Consider the following 20,542-nt stretch of genomic DNA (forward strand, 5'->3'; position numbering starts at 1 on the left):
AGGACGCACATATGTTGGAGGGTTATTTCGGTAATAAGAATGAGGTATGGTTAAAGTGCCCTTCTCCACTTATGGTCTGGCCGGAGGTTCGTCCTCATCATCAAGCTCAACGACGACATCGCTTGCCCGGCCCAAGCCACCCGACGATAGCATTTTCCCTTTCTTGGAAGGCTTCCCCTCCAGACCTCCAGAGGCGGCCCTCTTCTTGCCGTAAAGTGCCCCCTCCACGCGTTTGCCCCAGGGCAAAAGGGTTTTGGTTTCCCCGAACACAGCGCCTAAATCGCCCATAGGATGGGCATCTCCTCTGGGCTCCCCGCTCTCACCTCCCTCTATAGACACAAGGTACGGTGTCGGGATCAACATCCGCGTCAGTAGGGCGGACGCAGGGTCTTCGGGAAGGGGCGCCGGACACCAGATTAACACCGCTTTCTTTATCCAGTCCTGTATAAGGGCAGGTTGTTTAGTGCCTTGTCAAGAGATGCTTGAATGAAAGGTGTGAGGAGATTGAATACTTACCGGAGTGTCCGGATGATTGCAGTCGAGGCCGACGTCTTCGGTGGTGTCCGGCCATTGCTCTTGCTCCCCGAAATATAACTTCCACATTCCTTCGTGCGTAGTACCGAAGAAGTGCTGAAGAGTCCGCCGCCCTTCTGGATTGAACTCCCACATACGGAGAGGCCGCCGTTGACACGGCAGGATCCGGCGGACCAGCATTACCTGAACGACGTTCACAAGATCGATGCCCTTCTCGATAAGGCTTCGGATGCGACCTTGCAGAGTCTGCACCTCATTAGCGGATCCCCAGTCCAACCCCTTGTTGATCCATGAAGCAAGCTGAGTCGGAGGGCCGGGTCGGAACGCAGGCGTAGCCACCCACTTGGAGCCCCGCGGCTCGTTGACATAAAACCACCCCTGCTGCCATAGTTCGGAAGACTCGGCGAAGGATCCTTCAAACCAAACCGCGCTGGCAAGCTTGTTTATTACAACGCTGCCGCACTCTGCCTGCTCCCCCTCTATCACCCGCGGCCTCACATCAAAGGTCTTGAGCCACAAATCAAAGTGCGGAGGAGTCCGGAGGAAGGCCTCACACGTGACGATGAATGCCGAGATGAGAAGAATAGAGTCCGGGGCCAGATCGTGAAAATCTAGCCCATAGTAGAACATGAGCCCCCGGACGAAGGGGTTAAGCGCAAACCCTAACCCATGGAGGAAGTGGGACACAAATACTACCCTGTCGCCGGATTTGGGGGTGCGAATAATCTGCTCCTCGGCAGGAAGCCGATGAAGGATTTCTGGGGTCAGGTACCTCGCTACGCGGAGCTTCGCAATATCCTCCTCCGTGACGGAAGAGGCCACCCACCGGCCTGAACGGCTGGACCCGGACATGATTGGGGCTGGTGGTGATTGGAACTCGAGGGCTAGAACTCGAGGTGGCTGGGGTTGAGGAAGAAGCAAGCACGGAAGAAGAAGACAAGTCTGGGTCCCTATATGAAGGCCCAGAATATCGAGCGTCCCCTCCTGGGTCTTGAAACTTACCTGTCCCCAAAGAGTTGTACCCAGGGGACGGTTGGGTTACCCATACCTGCATTGTTGAAAATCCCGCAAATAAGGGGACACGATCTCTGCTTTGACAAGACGTGCCAATAAAACCGCTTCCCGAGACGTGGGGCGACGGGCTAGCCAACGGTTGGAAATAATAACCGGGCAGGCGTGATACAATGTCATAAACAGTTGTCAGCAGATTGGACTCGTGGAGTATTGTATTTTCTGCAAATTATATACACAGGTCCGGATACAATCGTCACATCCGAAGACTACCTTGGGGTTCGGAAGAAGGGGAACCCGCCTTGCAATGCCGAAGATAATCTGCGCGCCGGACTCCTCGTCATTGATGCCAGGTTCAGGGGTTACTGACGGAGTCCTGGACTAAGTGGTCCTCGGGCGTCCGGCCTGTTATCCATGGGCCGGACCGATGGGCTGTGAAGGTACGAAGGCCGAAGACAATACCCGTGTCCGGATTGGACTCTACTTGGCGTGGAAGGCAAGCTAGGCGACCTATTATGAAGATTTCCTCAAATGTAACCGACCTCATGTAACCCTAGATCTCTTCGGTGTCTATATAAACCGGAGAGCATAGTCCGGATAGGACAGATTCATTACCATATTCACATAGGCTAGACTTCTAGGGTTTAGCCATTATGATCTCGTGGTAGATCAACTCTCGTAACACTCATATTCATCAAGATCAATCCAGCATGAAGTAGGGTATTACCTCCATAGAGAGGGCCCGAACCTGGGTAAACATTGTGTCCCCCGTCTCCTGTTACCATTGATCCTAGACGCACAGTTCAGGACCCCCTACCCAAGATCCCTGGTTTTGACACCGACATTGGTGCTTTCATTGAGAGTTCCACTATGCCGTCGACATAAGGCTCGATGGCCCCTTCAATCGTCGGTCGTGGCGGTGTTTAGGGAGAAACCTTTCTCCCCGGACAAATCTTTATGTTCGGCAGCTTCGTACTGCGGGCCAACTCGCTCGGCCATCTGGAGCAGATCAATAGCTACGCCCCAGGCCATCAGGTCAGATTCGTAAGTTTGAACTACGTCGCGGACATCTGTGGGGACTTGATCTTTGGCGGATTTGAGACCGCGGCAATCGCTCCCCTTCCCCCCGTTGAACAGGGCTTAAACCTGTCATCCGGCCGCATCCAGGAGATAGCTCCTGTAACAACTCCGGCCTTAGATCCGGAGTAGATCAAGATGTCTGAAGATGGGAGACTAAACCCCATCATGGGGGATACCGAGTCTGCGGCGTCGGAGCCGCGCGCAGATCCCACTTCATATGATACCTGCATCAACAGAACCCCGGACTCGTCTCTGATATCGAGTTCCGAACCCTGCGAGCTCGCGGATACCAAACTCGATCGTTTATCGATATTCAAGTTCAGCGGTGCAGATATTCTAATTTGTTGGTCTTTATGAGCAATTTGTAGAGCGGCAGGGCTTTTTCTCCGAGACGGGAGATGAAGCGGCTCAAAGCCGCAATGCAACCTGCCAGCTTCTGGACGTGTTTAAGCTCCGTGGGTATTGCCAGCTGGGATAAGGCTCGGATTTTAGCCGGATTGGCCTCTATCCCTCTATCGAAGACAATGAATACGAGTAGTTTACCGGCGGGAACTTTGAAGACACATTTATCCGAGTTGAGCCGTATATCATAGGCTCGCAAGTTATCGAAGGTCTGGCGGAGGTCGTCTACCAGCTGGCTGACGTGTTTGGTTTTGATGACCACATCGTCGATGTATGCTTCAATTGTTTTCCCGATTTGGTTTTCTAGGCATGTTTGAATCATGCGTTGGTATGTGGTGCCTGCGTTTTTCAATCTGAAAGGCATTGTGTTGAACCAGAAGGGCCTGTAGGGGGTGATGAAAGCTGTTGTTGCCTGGTCGGAGTTCTTCATCTTGATTTGATGGTATCCAGAGTAGGCACCAAGGAAGCACTGTGAGTTATGTCCGGTGGTGGCGTCGATAATCAGGTCTATGTGGGGCAAGGGGAAGGATCCTTCGGACAAGCTTTATTGAGGTCTTTAAAGTCGACGCATAGCCGCCAAGATTTGTCCTTTTTGGGCACCATGAACAAGTTTGCCAACCACTTGGGGTGTTGTATTTCTCTGATGAATCATGCTTTAAGTAATTTGGCTACCTTTTCCCCCATGGCTTGACGCTTGGGTTCGGAGAATCGTCGAAGTGCCTATTTGACGGGCTTGAAGCCCTTAATTATGCTTAGACTGTGCTCCGCGAGTATTCGTGGGATTCCCGACATATATGAAGGATGCCAGGCAAATATGTTTCAATTCTCGCGTAGGAATGGGCATAACGCTTCATCGACTGCAGGGGCCAGCTAGGCTCCAATGGTCGCTGTTTTGCTGGGGTCCGTTGGATGCACTTGGAATTTGATGGTTTCGTCAGCTGGTTTAAAGGATGTGAACTTGGGCCTCTTGCTCAGGGTGACATAATCCCTATCCATAATTGTGCGGAGTGTGGTTAGTTCCTCAGCTGCCAGAACCTCAGATAATGTTTCAAGGGCGAGAGATGTTGTTTTGTTTTCGGCCCAAGGCGCTCTATTCGGATTGCTCGTGATTGTAATCACGCCATTGGGCCCTGGTGATACGTCTCCAACGTATCTATAATTTTTGATGTACTCATGCCATATTTATAATATGTTTTCATGATTTTGGTATGATTTGGTTAGAACTAACCCAGACTGACGCTGTTTTCAGCAGAACAACCGTGGTGTTGTTTTTGTGCAGAAATAAAAGTTCTTGGAATGCTCTGAAAATCAACGGAGATTTTTTCTGGAAAATATAAAAAAATACTAGAACGAAGAGTTACCGTAGGGGAGTCTCGTGGGCCCCATGAGGGTGGAGGGCGCGCCCACCCCCTAGGGCGGGCCCCTGTGCCTCGTGGACTCTCCGTGGGGCCCCCTGACTTTTTCTTGACGCCAACCTCTCCTATAAATCTCCAAACCTTCAGAAAATAACCTAGATCGGGAGCTCCGCCGCCGCAAGCCTCTGTAGCCACCAAAAACTAATCGGGACCCTGTTCCGGCACCCTGCCGGAGGGGGGAATCATCAACGGTGGCCATCTTCATCATCCCGACACTCTCCATGATGAGGAGGGAGTAGTTCACCCTCAGGGCTGAGGGTATGTACCAGTAGCTATGTGTTTGATTTCTCTCTCTCTCGTGTTCTTGATGTGGCACGATCTTGATGTATCGCGAGCTTTGCTATTATAGTTGGATCTTATGATGTTTCTCCCCCTCTATCTCCTCGTGATGGATTGAGTTTTCCCTTTGAAGTTATCTTATCGGATTGAGTCTTTAAGGATTTGAGAACACTTGATGTACGTCTTGCTTGTGCTTATCTGTGGTGACAATGGGATATTCATGTGATCCACTTGATGTATGTTTTGGTGATCAACTCGCGAGTTCTGTGACCTTGTGAACTTATGCATTGGGGTTGGCACACATTTTCGTCTTGACTCTCCGGTAGAAACTTTGGGGCACTCTTTGAAGTTCTTTGTGTTGGTTGAATAGATGAATCTGAGATTGTGTGCTGCATATCGTATAATCATACCCGCGGATACTTGAGGTGACATTGGAGTATCTAGGTGACATTAGGGTTTTGGTTGATTTGTGTCTTAAGGTGTTATTTTACTACGAACTAGAGGGCTGTTTGTGAAACTTATAGGAATAGCCCAATGGATTGATCGGAGAGAATAACTTTGAGGTGGTTTCGTACCCTACAATAATCTCTTCGTTTGTTCTCTGCTATTAGTGACTTTGGAGTGACTCTTTGTTGCACGTTGAGGGATTGTTACATGATCCAATTATGTTATCCTTGTTGAGAGAACTTGCACTAATGAAAGTATGAACCCTAGGCCTTGTTTCGAAGCATTGCAATACCGTTTGTGCTCACTTTTATAACTTGCTATTTTTATATTTTCAGATTACAAAAACCTATATCTACCATCCATATTGCACTTGTATCACCATCTCTTCGCTGAACTAGTGCACCTATACAATGTACCATTGTATTGGGTGTGTTGGGGACACAAGAGAATCTTTGCTATTTGGTTGCAGGGTTGTTTGAGAGAGACCATCTTCATCCTACGCCTCCCACGGATTGATAAAACTTAGGTCGTCCACTTGAGAGAAATTTGCTACTGTCCTACAAACCTCTGCACTTGGAGGCCCAACAACGTCTACAAGAAGAAGGTTGTGTAGTAGACATCAAGCTCTTTTCTGGCGCCGTTGCCAGGGAGGTGAGTGCTTGAAGGTATATCTTTAGATCTTGCAATCGAATCTTTTAGTTTCTTGTTTTATCACTAGTTTAGTCTATAAAAGAAAACTACAAAAAACTAGAATTGAGGTTGCCTCATATGCTTCATCTTTTCAATGTCTTTCATGAAAATAAGGATTTCGATAATTGTGCTTAATTGCTAGAGGAAGAATGCAATAAAATGTTTGGCACTAAATCTTTGCATGATGAGCATGATTGCAATGTTGTTAGTATGAATTCCTTGAATATCCATGATGATAATGATATGCAAAGCCCCAAGCTTGGGGATGCTATGTTTGATGAGAATGACATGTTTGAGAATTTATTTGCTGGAATTAATGTTTGTCCCAAGCTTGGGGATGCTATGTTTTATGAAGATGATATTTTTAATCCCCCAAGTTTTGATGAGCAAATTTATTATGATGATAGCATGCCTCCTTTTTATGATGATTATGTTGATAAAAGTGGTTTTGGAGAGGTTATGACTTTATTTAGTGATGAATCCACTATTTCGAAAGAGGTTCCAATTAATTATGAGAACAAAGTTGCTATCTATGATGATTGTGATGACATGTATGCTAGAAATATCAATGATAACCATGAAACTTCTCATCTTGATTTTAATTTTCAATTGGATTATGCCTCACATGATAGTTATTTTGTTGAGTTTGCTCCCACTACTATTCATGAGAAGAAATTTGCTTATGTGGAGAGTAATCAAAATTCTATGCTTGTAGATCATGAAAAGAATGCTTTATGTGATGGTTATATTGTTGAATTCATTCATGATTCTACTGAAAATTATTATGAGGGAGGAATAAATGCTTGTAGGAATTGCAATAATATCAAGTTTCCTCTCTATGTGTTGAAGATCTTGAAACTATGCTTGTTTTGCTTTCCGATGCTAGTTGATTCTTGTTCCCATAAGTTTTTTGCTCACAAAATCCCTATGCATAGGAAGTGGGTTAGGCTTAAATGTGTTAGTCATAATCTTCATGATGCTCTCTTTATGTTTCAATTCTTATCTTTTATGTGAGCATCATTGAAATCATCATGCCTAGCTAAAAAGGCATTAAAGAAAAGCGCTTGTTGGGAGACAACCCAATATTTACCCCTACTGTTTTTGTGCGTCGACATGATTAAGCTACTGTCCTAATCATGTTTTATAACTTTTGTTTCAATAAAGTGCCAAGTAGAACCTTTGGGAAGACTTGGATGAAAGTTAATGTGATCTTGCTGTAAAAAACAGAAACTTTGTGCTCACGAAAATAATTGTTAAAATTCACCAGAACGTGATAAAATGCTAATTCTTTTTGCAGAAGATCAATATACATATTACCAGGTTGTCCTAGTTTTTCAGAATTTTCGGAGTTCCAGAAGTATTCGAACAAAACATATTGCTACAGACTGTTCTGTTTCTGACAGATTCTGTTTTCTATGTGTTGTTTGCTTATTTTGATGAATCTATGAGTAGTATCGGAGGGTATGAATCATAGAGAAGTTAGAATTCAGTAGATATTACACCAATATGAATTTAGAATGAGTTCACAACAGTACCTAAGTGGTGATTTTATTTCCTTATACTAACGGAGCTTACGAGTTTTCTGTTGAGCTTTGTGTTGTGAAGTTTTCATGTTTTGGGTAAAGATTCGATGGACTATGGAATAAAGAGTGGCAAGAGCCTAAGCTTGGGGATGCCCAAGGCTCCCCAAGGTAATATTCAAGGACAACCTAGAGCCTAAGCTTGGGGATGCCCCAGAAGGCATCCCCTCTTTCGTCTTCGTTCATCGGTAACCTTACTTGGAGCTATATTTTTATTCACCACATGATATGTGTTCTGCTTGGAGCGTCATTTTATTTTATTTTGTTTTGCTTGATGTTTGAATAAAGTACTTAAGATCTGAAATTCTTAAAGCTTAGAGAGTCTTCAGATGGTTACATAATTATTCAACTACTCATTGATCTTCACCTATATCTTTTGGAGTAGTTTGTCGTTTGCTCTAGTGCTTCACTTATATCTTTTTAGAGCACGGCGGTGGTTTTATTTTGAAGAAATAGATGAACTCTCATGCTTCACTTATATTATTTTGAGAGTCTTAAACAGCATGGTAATTTGCTTTGGTTATGAATTTAGTCCTAATATGATGGGCATCCAAGAGGGATATAATAAAAACATTCATATAAAGTGCATTGAATACTATGAGAAGTTTGATTCCTTATGATTGTTTTGAGATATGAAGATGGTGATATTAGAGTCATGCTAGTGGAGTAGTTGTGAATTTGAGCGATACTTGTGTTAAAATTTGTGATTCCCGTAGCATGCACGTATGGTGAACCGTTATGTAATGAAGTTGGAGCATGATTTATTTTTTGATTGTCTTCCTTATGAGTGGCGGTCGGGGACGAGCGATGGTATTTTCCTGCCAATCTATCCCCCTAGGAGCATGCGCGTAGTACTTCATTTTGATAACTAATAGATTTTTGCAATAAGTATGTGAGTTCTTTATGACTAATGTTGAGTCCATGGATTATACGCACTCTCACCCTTCCACCGTTGCTAGCCTCTCTAGTACCGTGCAACTTTCGCCGCTACCATAAACCCACCATTTACCTTCCTCAAAACAGCCACCATACCTACCTATTATGGCATTTCCATAGCCATTCCGAGATATATTGCCATGCAACTTTCCACCGTTCCGTTTATTATGACACGCTTCATCATTATCATATTGCTTTGCATGATCATGTGGTTGACATTGTATTTGTGGCAAGGTCACCTTCATAAATTTTTCATACATGTCACTCTTGATTCATTGCACATCCCGGTACACCGCCGGAGGCATTCACATAGAGTCATATTTTGTTCTAAGTATTGAGTTGTAATTCTTGAGTTGTAAGTAAATAAAAGTGTGATGATCTTCATTATAGAGCATTGTCCCAGTGAGGAAAGGATGATGGAGACTATGATTCCCCCACAAGTCGGGATGAGACTCCATACGAAAAATAAAAAAACAGAAAAAAGAGGCCATAAAAAAAGAGAAGGCCCAAAAAACAAAAAAAATATGAGAGAAAAAGAGAGAAGGGGCAATTCTACTATCCTTTTAACACACTTGTGCTTCAAAGTAGCACCATGATCTTCATGATAGAGAGTCTCTATGTTGTGACTTTCATATACTAGTGGGAATATTTCATTATAGAACTTGGCTTGTATATTGCAATGATGGGCTTCCTCAAAGTGCCCTAGGTTTTCGTGAGCAAGCAAGTTGGATGCACACCCACTTAGTTTCCTTTTGAGCTTTCATACACTTATAGCTCTAGTGCATCCGTTGCATGGCAATCCCTACTCACTCACATTGATATCTATTGATGGGCATCTGCATAGCCCGTTGATACGCCTAGTTAATGTGAGAATATCATCTTCCTCTTTTTGTCTTCTCCACAACCACCATATTCTATTCCACTTATAGTGCTATGTCCATGGCTCACGCTCATGTATTCCGTGAAAGTTGAAAAAGTTTGAGAATACTAAAGTATGAAACAATTTTGAGATCGGGGTTGTGCATGATCTGAATATTTTGTGTGATGAAGATGGAGCATAGCCAGACTATATGATTTTTTAGGGATGAACTTTCTTTGGCCATGTTATTTTGAGAAGACATGATTGCTTTGTTAGTATGCTTGAAGTATTATTATTTTTATGTCAATATTAAACTTTTGTTTTGAATCTTATGGATCTGAATATTCTTGCCACAATAGAGAAGATTACATTGATAAATATGTTAAGTAGCATTCAACATCAAAAATTCTGTTTTTATCATTTACCTACTTGAGGACGAGCATGAATTAAGCTTGGGGATGCTGATACATCTCCAACGTATCTATAATTTTTGATGTATTCATGCCATGTTTATAATATTTTTTCATGATTTTGGTATGATTTTGTTAGAACTAACCCGGACTGATGCTGTTTTCAGCAGAACTACCGTGGTGTTGTTTTTGTGCAGAAATAAAAGTTCTCGGAATGCGCTGAAATTCAACTGAGATTTTTTCTGGAAAATATAAAAAAATACTGGAACAAAGAGTTAACGGAGGGGAGTCCCGTAGGCCCCACGAGGGTGGAGGGTGCGCCCAACCCCCTGGGGCGCGCCGCTGTGCCTCGTGGACTCTCTGTGGGGCCCCCTAACTTGTTCTCAACGCCAACCTCTCCTATAAATCCCCAAACCTCCAGAAAATAACCCAGATCAGGAGTTCCGCCGCCGCAAGCCTCTGTAGCCACAAAAAACCAATTGGGACCCTGTTCGGGCACCCTGCCAGAGGGGGAATCATCACCGATGGCCATCTTCATCATCCCGGCGCTCTCTGTGACGAGGAGCGAGTAGTTCACCCTCGGGGCTGAGCGTATGTACCAGTCGCTATGTGTTTGATCTCTCTCCCTCTCTCGTGTTCTTGATGTGGCACGATCTTGATGTATCGCGAGCTTTGCTATTATAGTTGGGTCTTATGATGTTTCCCCCCTCTATCTCCTTGTGATGGACTGAGTTTCCCTTTGAAGTTACCTTATCGAATTGAGTCTTTAAGGATTTGAGAAAACTTGTTGTATGCCTAGCATGTGCTTATCTGTGGTGACAATGGGATATTCATGTGATCCACTTGATGCATGTTTTGGTGATCAACTTGCGATTTCTGTGACCTTGTGAACTTATGCATAGAGGTTGGCACACGTTTTTGTCTTGACTCTTGGGTAGAAACTTTGGGGCACTCTTTGAAGTTCTTGGTGTTGGTTGAATAGATGAATCTGAGATTGTGTGATGCATTTCGTATAATCATACCCGCGGATACTTGACGTGACATTGGAGTATCTAGGTGACATTAGGGTTTTGGTTGATTTGTGTCTTAAGGTGTTATTTTACCACGAACTCTAGGGCTGTTTGTGACACTTATAGGAATAGCCCAATGGATTGATCGGAAAGAATAACTTTGAGGTGGTTTCATACCCTACAATAATCTCTTCGTTTGTTCTCCGCTATTAGTGACTCTTTGTTGCACGGTGAGGGATTGTTATATGATCCAATTATGTTATCCTTGTTGAGAGAACTTGAACTAGTGAGAGTATGAACCCTAGGCCTTGTTTCGAAGCATTGCAATACCGTTTGTGCTCACTTTTATCATTAGTTACCTTGCTGTTTTTATATTTTCAAATTAAAAAAACCTATATCTACCATCCATATTGCACTTGTATCACCATCTCTTCACCAAACTAGTGCACCTATACAATTTACCATTGTATTGGGTGTGTTGGGGACACAGGAGACTCTTGGCTATTTGGTTGCAGGGTTGTTTGAGAGAGACCTTCTTCATCCTACGCCTCCCACGGATTGATAAACCTTAGGTCATCCACTTGAGGGAAATTTGCTACTGTCCTACAAACCTCTGCACTTGGTGGCCCAACAACGTCTACAAGAAGAAGGTTGTGTAGTAGACATCACCTGGCATTTTTAGTTTCATGTACCCGTAATGTGGTACAGCCTGAAACCTTGAGAATGCCTCACGTCCTAATAGGGCGTGGTATCTGGTAACTCTTCAGACCTGAAGTTCTCTAGAGTGTTGAATACTACGTCCAGGGTGACTCGTCCAGAGCAACGCGCCTCTCTGCCGGGGATAACTCCGTAAAAGGTGGTTTGGCTTTGCTCGATTCGAGATCTGTTGAACTGCATTTTATCAAGGGTATCCTCGTAAATAAGGTTTAAATCGCTGCCTTCGTCCATAAGTATGTTGGTTAGTCCAAAGCCATCCACTATAGGGCGCGAGGACTAATGCGGTGGGTACTCGGTCAGAGTGGGCCCTTGGTTCATCTTCTTCATCGAAAGTACACTAGTACGCGTCGGTGCTATACAAACAGTTTTTAACCCCTTTCCACGATGGCATTTGGAACCGTCGCCAAGTGAGTGTGGGCGATAGGGGGTCCTTCCCACACGACCTAGAAACCGTCGGGGATAGGGAGCCAAGATGCATATACATTACTCCTACTCGTTTGTGCTCGCATTGCCATCGCAGTCGGTATTCTGTGGTGCTACATTTATGATGTGCGGCCCATCACAAATGGTTCACTATTATAGAACGTGTATGATAAGCATACAATCACACACATTCGCTTTTCCCAAACCGTATGCGATTACTAATTAAGAAGATTAGCTAATCGTCGCACGAGTGTCGGACAGGATTACAAAACATCAAACCGTCGTAACATTGTCGTACACGACAACTATCGCGCACGCTATTATGTGCTGCAACGTTTATGATGCATACTTCATCAGAAACAGTTCATGGTTGCGAATCGTGTACGATAAGGCAACTAAAAAAACGTTTAGTTTGCCCGCACCGTTTGTGATATTGTCTGACATCGCACACGCTTTGCAAACGGCAACTATGTGCATGCTTGCACTCGTTTCCTCCCTGTGAACCGTGTCGGATTATGGTGTATATCGCAAACGTTTGTGTTTTACCAACTGTGTGTGCCGTAACGACCTGGAGGGCGTAATTTCACCGTAATTTAATTGCTGCTATTTCAAATTGTACCGGATTTGGGTTTGGATTTGAATTTGAATTTGAATGTATGCTGTAGCATTATTCATATCCATCAGGTTCAAACAACCAATGCATTATTCCATTCATAGGTACATATGTTCAAGAATTACATAAGAACCAAATAAAGAATGATGAACCACGATGGTATACTCGTACTATTAAAGACGGTAAAGAAAGAGGCAAAATACATTCTGGTTGCTGAACAAGGTGAAGCGGAAGGCCCATATTGTGCCCTCCTCCATGAAGAAGGCACACACGACTCTAGTCCAACCCTTTGTGATGACCGACCGCCCCTCCTTCATGGTCTTCATGAAAACATCTAGATAATCATCGTGTTCTGGTAGAAATACTTTAAACTTTGCATGCCGACCAATCATGTAGTTTGAAAGGTAATCTTGAGTAAACTGCTTTGGCAACCACTACAAAGGAAAAAGATTCAGACATTGTCATCTAACACAACTCATTATGGGCAGTAAAAAGAAAGTTGCAGAGTTCTTACTTACCATCCTGCAGTTCAGTGTTGTCTTGGATAAAGTGTAAACAAATAGTTTAATTGCCATCTTTTGACCCATTTTACTAACAATCTTTATCAGCTTCCTTACTTGATGTTGGTTCATCGATATCTCATTGCCCCATACACAGAAAGGGTCAAAGCGCGGATCTTTACCAATGACATATGTACTAAAAGCACCAAGTTAATATTAGAAGCTAAACAACAATTGCACAATGATGTAGTACAACACTCTTTATAATATCTTATAACATCCAATATACTCACATATTAGATGAATTAACATCTTATATTATGGGCCGGAAGGAGTTTATTGCATTCTTACAAATTATTGACTGATTAACTGCTGCTGTATCCATGGGTTAGAGTTAGTTTGAGCTAGTTCGGGCTCAAATAGCCCTAAAGTATATCCAAACATGAGGGATAGTTTGAGCTTGTTGCATCTAACCCGCCCAAAAAAATATCCAACCCAAGAGGTGCTAATTGGAGCTAGTTCTCCTAGTGCATTTATTGTCAATCTAACCTTGTCATCCAAACACCTCTTTGGATGGAGTTAGTTCAGGGTTAGCCATGAGCTAGAAACTAACTCTAACCTCTAACTAAGTTGAATATTCAAACAGGGTTGTGTTGTTGTTGTTGTTGTTGCTGCTGCTCTTCTACATAAATCTAGAAATCATCAGAACATTAAGGTAACACTCTTCCTTGTTGCTATGTAGCCTAGGATTGCATATTTAGACATTAAGTACAGTCCATGTTGCTATGTAGCCTCACATATATTACATATGGCCCTAGTTAACCTAACGATAAATTGGTTACAGATATATTCATTTAAAGTCTGGTTCACCGATTAGTCCCTTATCAGTCCCTGGACTATATGGTACCAGTGACCGATATCCTGAATAGTGAGTATATATAAGCCATGGGATCAAACTAACCTCGACGGAAAATAGCAGTCGTTCCCAAAAGTGTCTTGTGTAGGTACATCGAGAGGCATGTTAAGCACAAGAGGCTAAACATCAACCAAAATTATCCATGGCAGACAAAATAATCTCCAAAAGATAGCTTCAGTGTGCAGTTTTGAGCATGCTAGTAAAGCAAAACAAGTGGAAAGGTGTGTTAACTACAACATGCCTAACATTTAACAACATGAAAACATAGTCATTCAAACTGGTATTGTGCCGGTCTAACTACACTGGTTATTGTTAAATAAAAAATGAAAGGTGTGTTAAATACAAGATGCAACAACCAAATCTAGTCATTCATAGTGGTATTGTTGAAACTGGTACTGATGAAATTGAACTGCACAGTTCATACTTGCACATATAGAACATCACATTTTGAATAACTGGAATAAACAAGGCATACTACGAACAACCAAAGATAGCATTTGAAACTGGACATATGCTAACTACAAACAATCGAACAATCAAAAAACATTAAAAGAGGCATATGCTAGCTATAACAGGCTTAACAACTAGCAAATATATATATTCCTATCGGTATGTTTAAAACTGGATTGATGAAATGTATTGCACAGTAAATAATTGCACATATAGAGCAACACATTGTGAACGCTACAAAAAAAAGACACATCCATGACATTTTGGGCTGAACTAATTTTTGACATTGAGGGCTCCACCGACGAAGGTTCCACGAAGAAGCAACCTTGTCTATCCCACCATGGTCGTCGCCCATGAAGGACTTGCCTCACTAGGGTAGATCTTCACGAAGTAGGCAATCTCCTTGCCCGTACAAACTCCTTGGTTCAACTCCACAATCTTGACGGAGGCTCCCAAGTGACACCTAACCAATCTAGGAGACACCACTCTCCAAAAGGTAATAGATGGTGTGTTGATGATGAACTCCTTGCTCTTGTGCTTCAAATGATAGTCTCCCCAACACTCAATTCTCTCTCATAGGATTGGATTTGGTGGAAAGATGATTTAGTGGAAAGCAACTTGGGGAAGGCTAGAGATCAAGATTTACGTGGTTGGATTGGCATATCTTGACCTCAACACAAGTGTAGGTGGTTCTCTCTTAGAAAATATATGTTGGAAGTGTAGGCATGTTATGATGGCTCTCTCCACGAATGAAGAGTTGGTGGAGGGGTATATCTAGCCTCCACAGAAAATCTAACCGTTACACACAAATCACCAAACTCGGTGGGACCGAATAATGTAACTCGGACAGACCGATTTAGTTCAAAATGTGAACGTTAGGGTTTTCGGTGGGACCGACATGTCAACTTGGTATGACCGATTTCATTAGGGTTAGGGCATAACGTAATCTCGGTGAGACCGATTACACAAACTCGGTGAGACCGATTTTGATAACAGGCTAACAGAGAGTTGTTCTGGCAAACTCGGTGGGACCGATTCGCTCATCTCGGTTGGAGCGAAACATTACGAAGGGGAAACAGAGAGTTTGCATTGCTAACTCGGTGGGACCGATCACTCATCTTGGTTGGACCGAAACGTTACGAAGGGAAACAGAGAGTTTGCAATCCCATCTCGGTGAGAACGAGATCCCTATCGGTGAAACCAAAGTGACTAGGGTTTGTGGCAGTGGCTATGTCAATTGAACTCGGTGGCGCCGGATAGAAAGTTTCGGTGGGGCCGAGTTTGACTTTTGGTTTGGGACATGTGTGGATGTGAGAAAGTGGTTGAGGGCTTTGGAGCATATCACTAAGAATTTTGAGCAAGAAACCCATTAAGCAACACCTAATCCCCTTTTAATAGTATTGGCTTTTCCTGTGGACTCCATGTGATCTTGGATCACTAAAAGTAAAATGTAGAGTCTTGAGCTTTAGAGCTTGAGCCAATCTTTTGTCCTTAGCATTTTGAGGGGTCCACATTTCTAATCCATGCCATGCCAATCATTGAACTTTCCTGAAATATTCATCTTGAAATAGCATTAGCTCAATGAGCTATATGTTGTTAATAATTACCAAAACCACCCAGGGATAGTTGCACTTTCACTAGGTTACCCCCCCTTTTCCCTTTTCGACCAAAAAAGCGGCTAGATAGCCATTCTATACTACTTTCCCTCCCTCCTTTCCTCATTGAACCACATCCTAGATTCATGCTCCACCCCACCGTACCCTTCTTTCCTCTTTGAACCAAGACACAGATTCGACTACAAAATCGAAAAAGATCCCCATGCAGCTGGAGCAATGACGGTTTCAAAGAAAGTTATACCTTAGGGTCATCGAGATGTGGCTAGGCATGCGGTGGGAGGCCGGATATGCCCACACTATGTACAGCAGCGAGGAAGAAGAGGTTCATCGCCCTCCTGCACAGGTGCTGGGTGAAATGGAATAGCACAGTCGGTAGTGGATTGCCTCCCTTGCCGAAGGCGATAGAGTGAACGATGCACCTCCTCCCCTTCCCGGTGCGACGGGATCCAGACGGCTCCTTCACCAGCTATGAGGGGGGAGAGAGAGATAGAGGCCAACACAGTCTTGTTTAGATATGGTGAAGAGGATGACAGACTGTCAATATAACAAACCCTAGCAAAGGAACACTGAGCCTCGAGCGTGTATATATATATATATATAATTATATATATTAGTGCGGCGAGAGTGTGGAGAGTCCAAACCCTAGCGAACAAGCGCCGAGGCTCCAGATTATATAGTAGTACATATATAGTACGGACTGAGCTCCAGTGCCTTAACTGCACCTGCCTTTGGCTGTATGACAGGTGGGCCAGCCACCTATTGGGCCCACCTGTCATACACCCAAAGGCAGGTGCAGTAAGTCAATGAAGCTGCGTCCATATAGTACTCGTGTATACGACTAATATATAGTTGAGTGGTTTTATTATTCTCTCCATAACAATCATTTTAAATTGTGTAAGTGCGAAACGAAACTCTTTATTTAACGTACCAGTGAAGAAAACTACTACTTACGATGAACTAACGATCCATGCGTCCTGGTCGCACTTCCTGTCCTTCACGTGCGGTACACTACCTTCCGTTAAGTGAACAACCACACATGCGCCAAATTATTGGAAACGTGTGAGAGTGTAAAAATAAAGAATTTTAATTTCAATTATCGGAAAGGTTTGAGAGTATGTACAGTTTGCCCTCTCTCAATAATTATGGTTTGTTGTGTTCAGCCTAAACTTGGTCAAACTTTACAAAGTTTGACTTCAGTCAAATCTAATATGCAAAATAAATAAAAATAGAGGGCTACTATGTTCATTTAGTCCACAACATTTTTTTAATCAAAGTCTGACCACATACTTAGTTAATAGCTGGAGAAATAAAATTATAGGGGAGCTGAAGACAAAGTTGTGAGAAGGTTTAGAAATCAATACAAAACTTATGCTGTGAGTACCAACGTCGATCCTTCTTCGAGGAAACATTTGGTTCATAGCCAATTGTGTGATATAATTGCACAACGTGACAGACGACTGTGTCTCCAACGCAACCAAGGTGAACTGATGAAGGATATCATCTTTGTGGGTAACAAGCAAAGAGCACTGATGGAAGACAGCTTGTTTTTCGTTGAAAATCGATTAGCTTCACCAGCCGATGCAACCATGAGGCGCAACCATGAGCATCGATAGGTCATCGTGGTGATGCATCATCCATTTGGCATCAAGTTTGGGTGAGGCACCAATGAAGTTCGACAAATCCTCACTATGGTCTGTTTCTTCTTGGTAATCAAGCTCGAGGAAGGAAAAACCATGTGGCAGAGGACAGTGAGTCGGAACAACAATGGCCATCCAATTTTGTGCAGTTCCACTAAAATTGAGGAAGACATGCCCGGGTATGGAGATATGCATCGCTGTTTGCAAAAATATAAAAAAAGGATATAGTGTTGTTACTTTGTTTTGGCAGTGGTACAAGATTAACAACAACATCTCAATTGTCAATAAGAATTAATGAAAAGTACACCAACGAACAGAAGCATCATGATTATCTTGATGGGAACTAAACCAGGATACTCGAGAAAAAAAGCATTTCTTTATTCAACCGGTGATAGTATTAGATTAGCAGCAGCAATAGGAGCATATGGACAATGACCGCACAACCACCATGTACTTTTTGTCGAAACAACATGTATACCTCCACCGAGGCATAAACCAGGAAAACTTTTCGAGTGGCATTTCCTCTATAATAGTAAAAATAGGTGATGTTGGACCAGCCGACAAACCGTAGCTACTGTAGATGGGGAGTTGGGGAGTAGTGGCATAGAAGAAAACCCGCATGCAGCAACCTGGGGAGCTGGACCAGTACAAGAAGTTATACCTCAGGTGGGCGAGATGTCGCTTAGGCGAGCGGGCGGGATCTACCCACACGACGACAACGAACAAGGGCACGGAGGACCTTCGTCCGCGCCAGCGCCGGCTTCGAGAGGACGGTGCGTATCGGCTTCCTCCATCGCCACGACAACAACATCAACGCTGCACCTCCTCACCTCCCACAGCGGACGGGATTCGGTCAGATCTATGACTATCGGTGAGGAGAGAGATAGAGTGGACACTGTCATCTTGTTTTGATATGGAGAGGGTGGGAGAGCGAGACGCGAGAAACCCTATCAAACAAGAGGCTATATATACAATGGAGTAAAAAATATCTCCATAGAAGTGGTTTTAAATAGAATACGCGTGTTCCCGGAAAAAAGAAACGAAAACTGGCGGACAATTTTTTTTAACGTACCAAGAAAGAAAACTCGATCAAAAACACGCCCTCGCTTCCAGGTCGCGAGAGTCGTCGGGCACACACACATAGACATAGACATGCATATCCGTGTTTAGGTAAAATTCCATCTCCATCTCCAATCATATTTGTCCAACTGGCACATTATTTACGTTGTTAATTATATATGCCGCAATATTAACGTACAACATCTCTTGTTTGCGGGCGTCCAGACCGCTGCCACGCCCGCTCCTGACCAACCCGAACCCTCTTCATCACCGCGCGCGCTTCTCGCCCAAAACGGTTAGTGCCGCATTCATGCTCGGCCAGAGCGATGCGACCTCTCACTGGCGCTGGCATTGAAGCGGCGCACCGGCCGAGAGAGCATTACCAGCGCCGCTTCCTGGTGCATGCGACTGCTCCACGTTCAAAGGTCGCAATAGCCGGCCACAACATGCATGTAAGAAGTTCTTGGGAGCCCGTGCTACAACAGCTGTCCTCCCCCTCCTCGTCAATCTCTTCCAGTAGTGCTAGTACTCCATGGGGCGATCCATCGACAAGCAGGCGAGAAAGTTATCGTATACTCGGTTTGCGGTGAGTGGCATGCCGAGCGACCGTGCGGGGTGGAGCCCTGGAGGAGGGTGAGACACAAACGTGACATACGTGATTTAAACGTTGGTTTTGCTCGATGGCGCGATCCAACAAAACGTTGGTTTCTCTCCGTTTCCATTTTTTCTCCGGAAAAACGGAAACTTTCCACTCCATTTTCATTCCTACTCCAAGGTTGCCCCGTTACAACATTCCATCAAATACAAAGGAAAACTAACACGCATGCTGATGCATCTCAATGATTCACAGATCGTAGCCAATATTTACTTCACAACTAAAGACAACAGTTGTGAGAGTGTGTACAAAAGAAAAACTACTGATGGGGTCACTACGACTTAAACCCTAAACCCTAAACAGGATTTAATTTCCTGGCTAGGTAGAACCCGTCGATGGAAAGACGGCTGGCACCCTCGGATCATATGATGCTTTTGTGTAGTTCCACTAAAATCGAGCTTAGCATTCCTGATGGCAAACATATTGAAGAAGTGTGATTAGAATAATAATACTAGCACTAGTTCATGAGACATAAACTCATCACAAATAGAAGCCGATAGAAGTAGAGAAAGATCGACATGGAGATAGAGCTACGTGGGGAGCTGCGGCAGTGGAGCAAGCCAGCTCCAAAATGTAGTTGTACCTGGGACGTCGGGCTGTAGCTAGAAGGGCGGTTGGGAGGCGGCATCAGCCCATACCGCGGGGACCCCTGATTGGGACGCACCGATAGTGGGTTTTCTCCCTCGCTGATGTCGACTGCGTCTATGCAGAACATCATCCCCTTCCCGTAGCAGTGGGATCAGGACAGATCTGTCACCAATGGTGTGGCCGCCGCCGTTCTATGCTTGTGAAGAGAGCAACCCAAGAAAGCAGGCTTGTAGCTTAGGCTCCTGCTAGTGTATATATAGTGGTTTTATTTTTCTCTCCATATATAGTGTCACGGGTACAGAAGGTTGAGGCGGTGGAAAAGTGGTTTCGTGGCTCCCCCTGATTTTTAGGGTATAAGAGTATATATAGGCGAAAGAAGTACGTCGGTGGAGCTACGAGGGGCCCACGAGGGTGAGGGGCGCACCTACCCCCCTAGGCACGCCCTCCTGCCTCGTGGCGTTCCAGACATCAACTCCAAGTCTTCTGGTTTGCTTTCGGTCCAAGAAAGATCATCGCGAAGGTTTCATCCCGTTTGGATTCCGCTTGATATTCCTTTTCTGCGAAACACTAAAATAGGAAAAAAAACAGAAACTGGCACTGGGCCTCCAGCTAATAGGTTAGTCCCAAAAATAATATAAAAGAGAATATTAAAGTCCATTAAACATCCAAAACAGATAATATAATAGCATGGAACAATCAAAAATTATAGATACGT

This window comes from Triticum aestivum, chromosome 2D (genome assembly GCF_018294505.1).
Source record: "Triticum aestivum cultivar Chinese Spring chromosome 2D, IWGSC CS RefSeq v2.1, whole genome shotgun sequence".
Lineage (NCBI taxonomy): Eukaryota > Viridiplantae > Streptophyta > Magnoliopsida > Poales > Poaceae > Triticum > Triticum aestivum.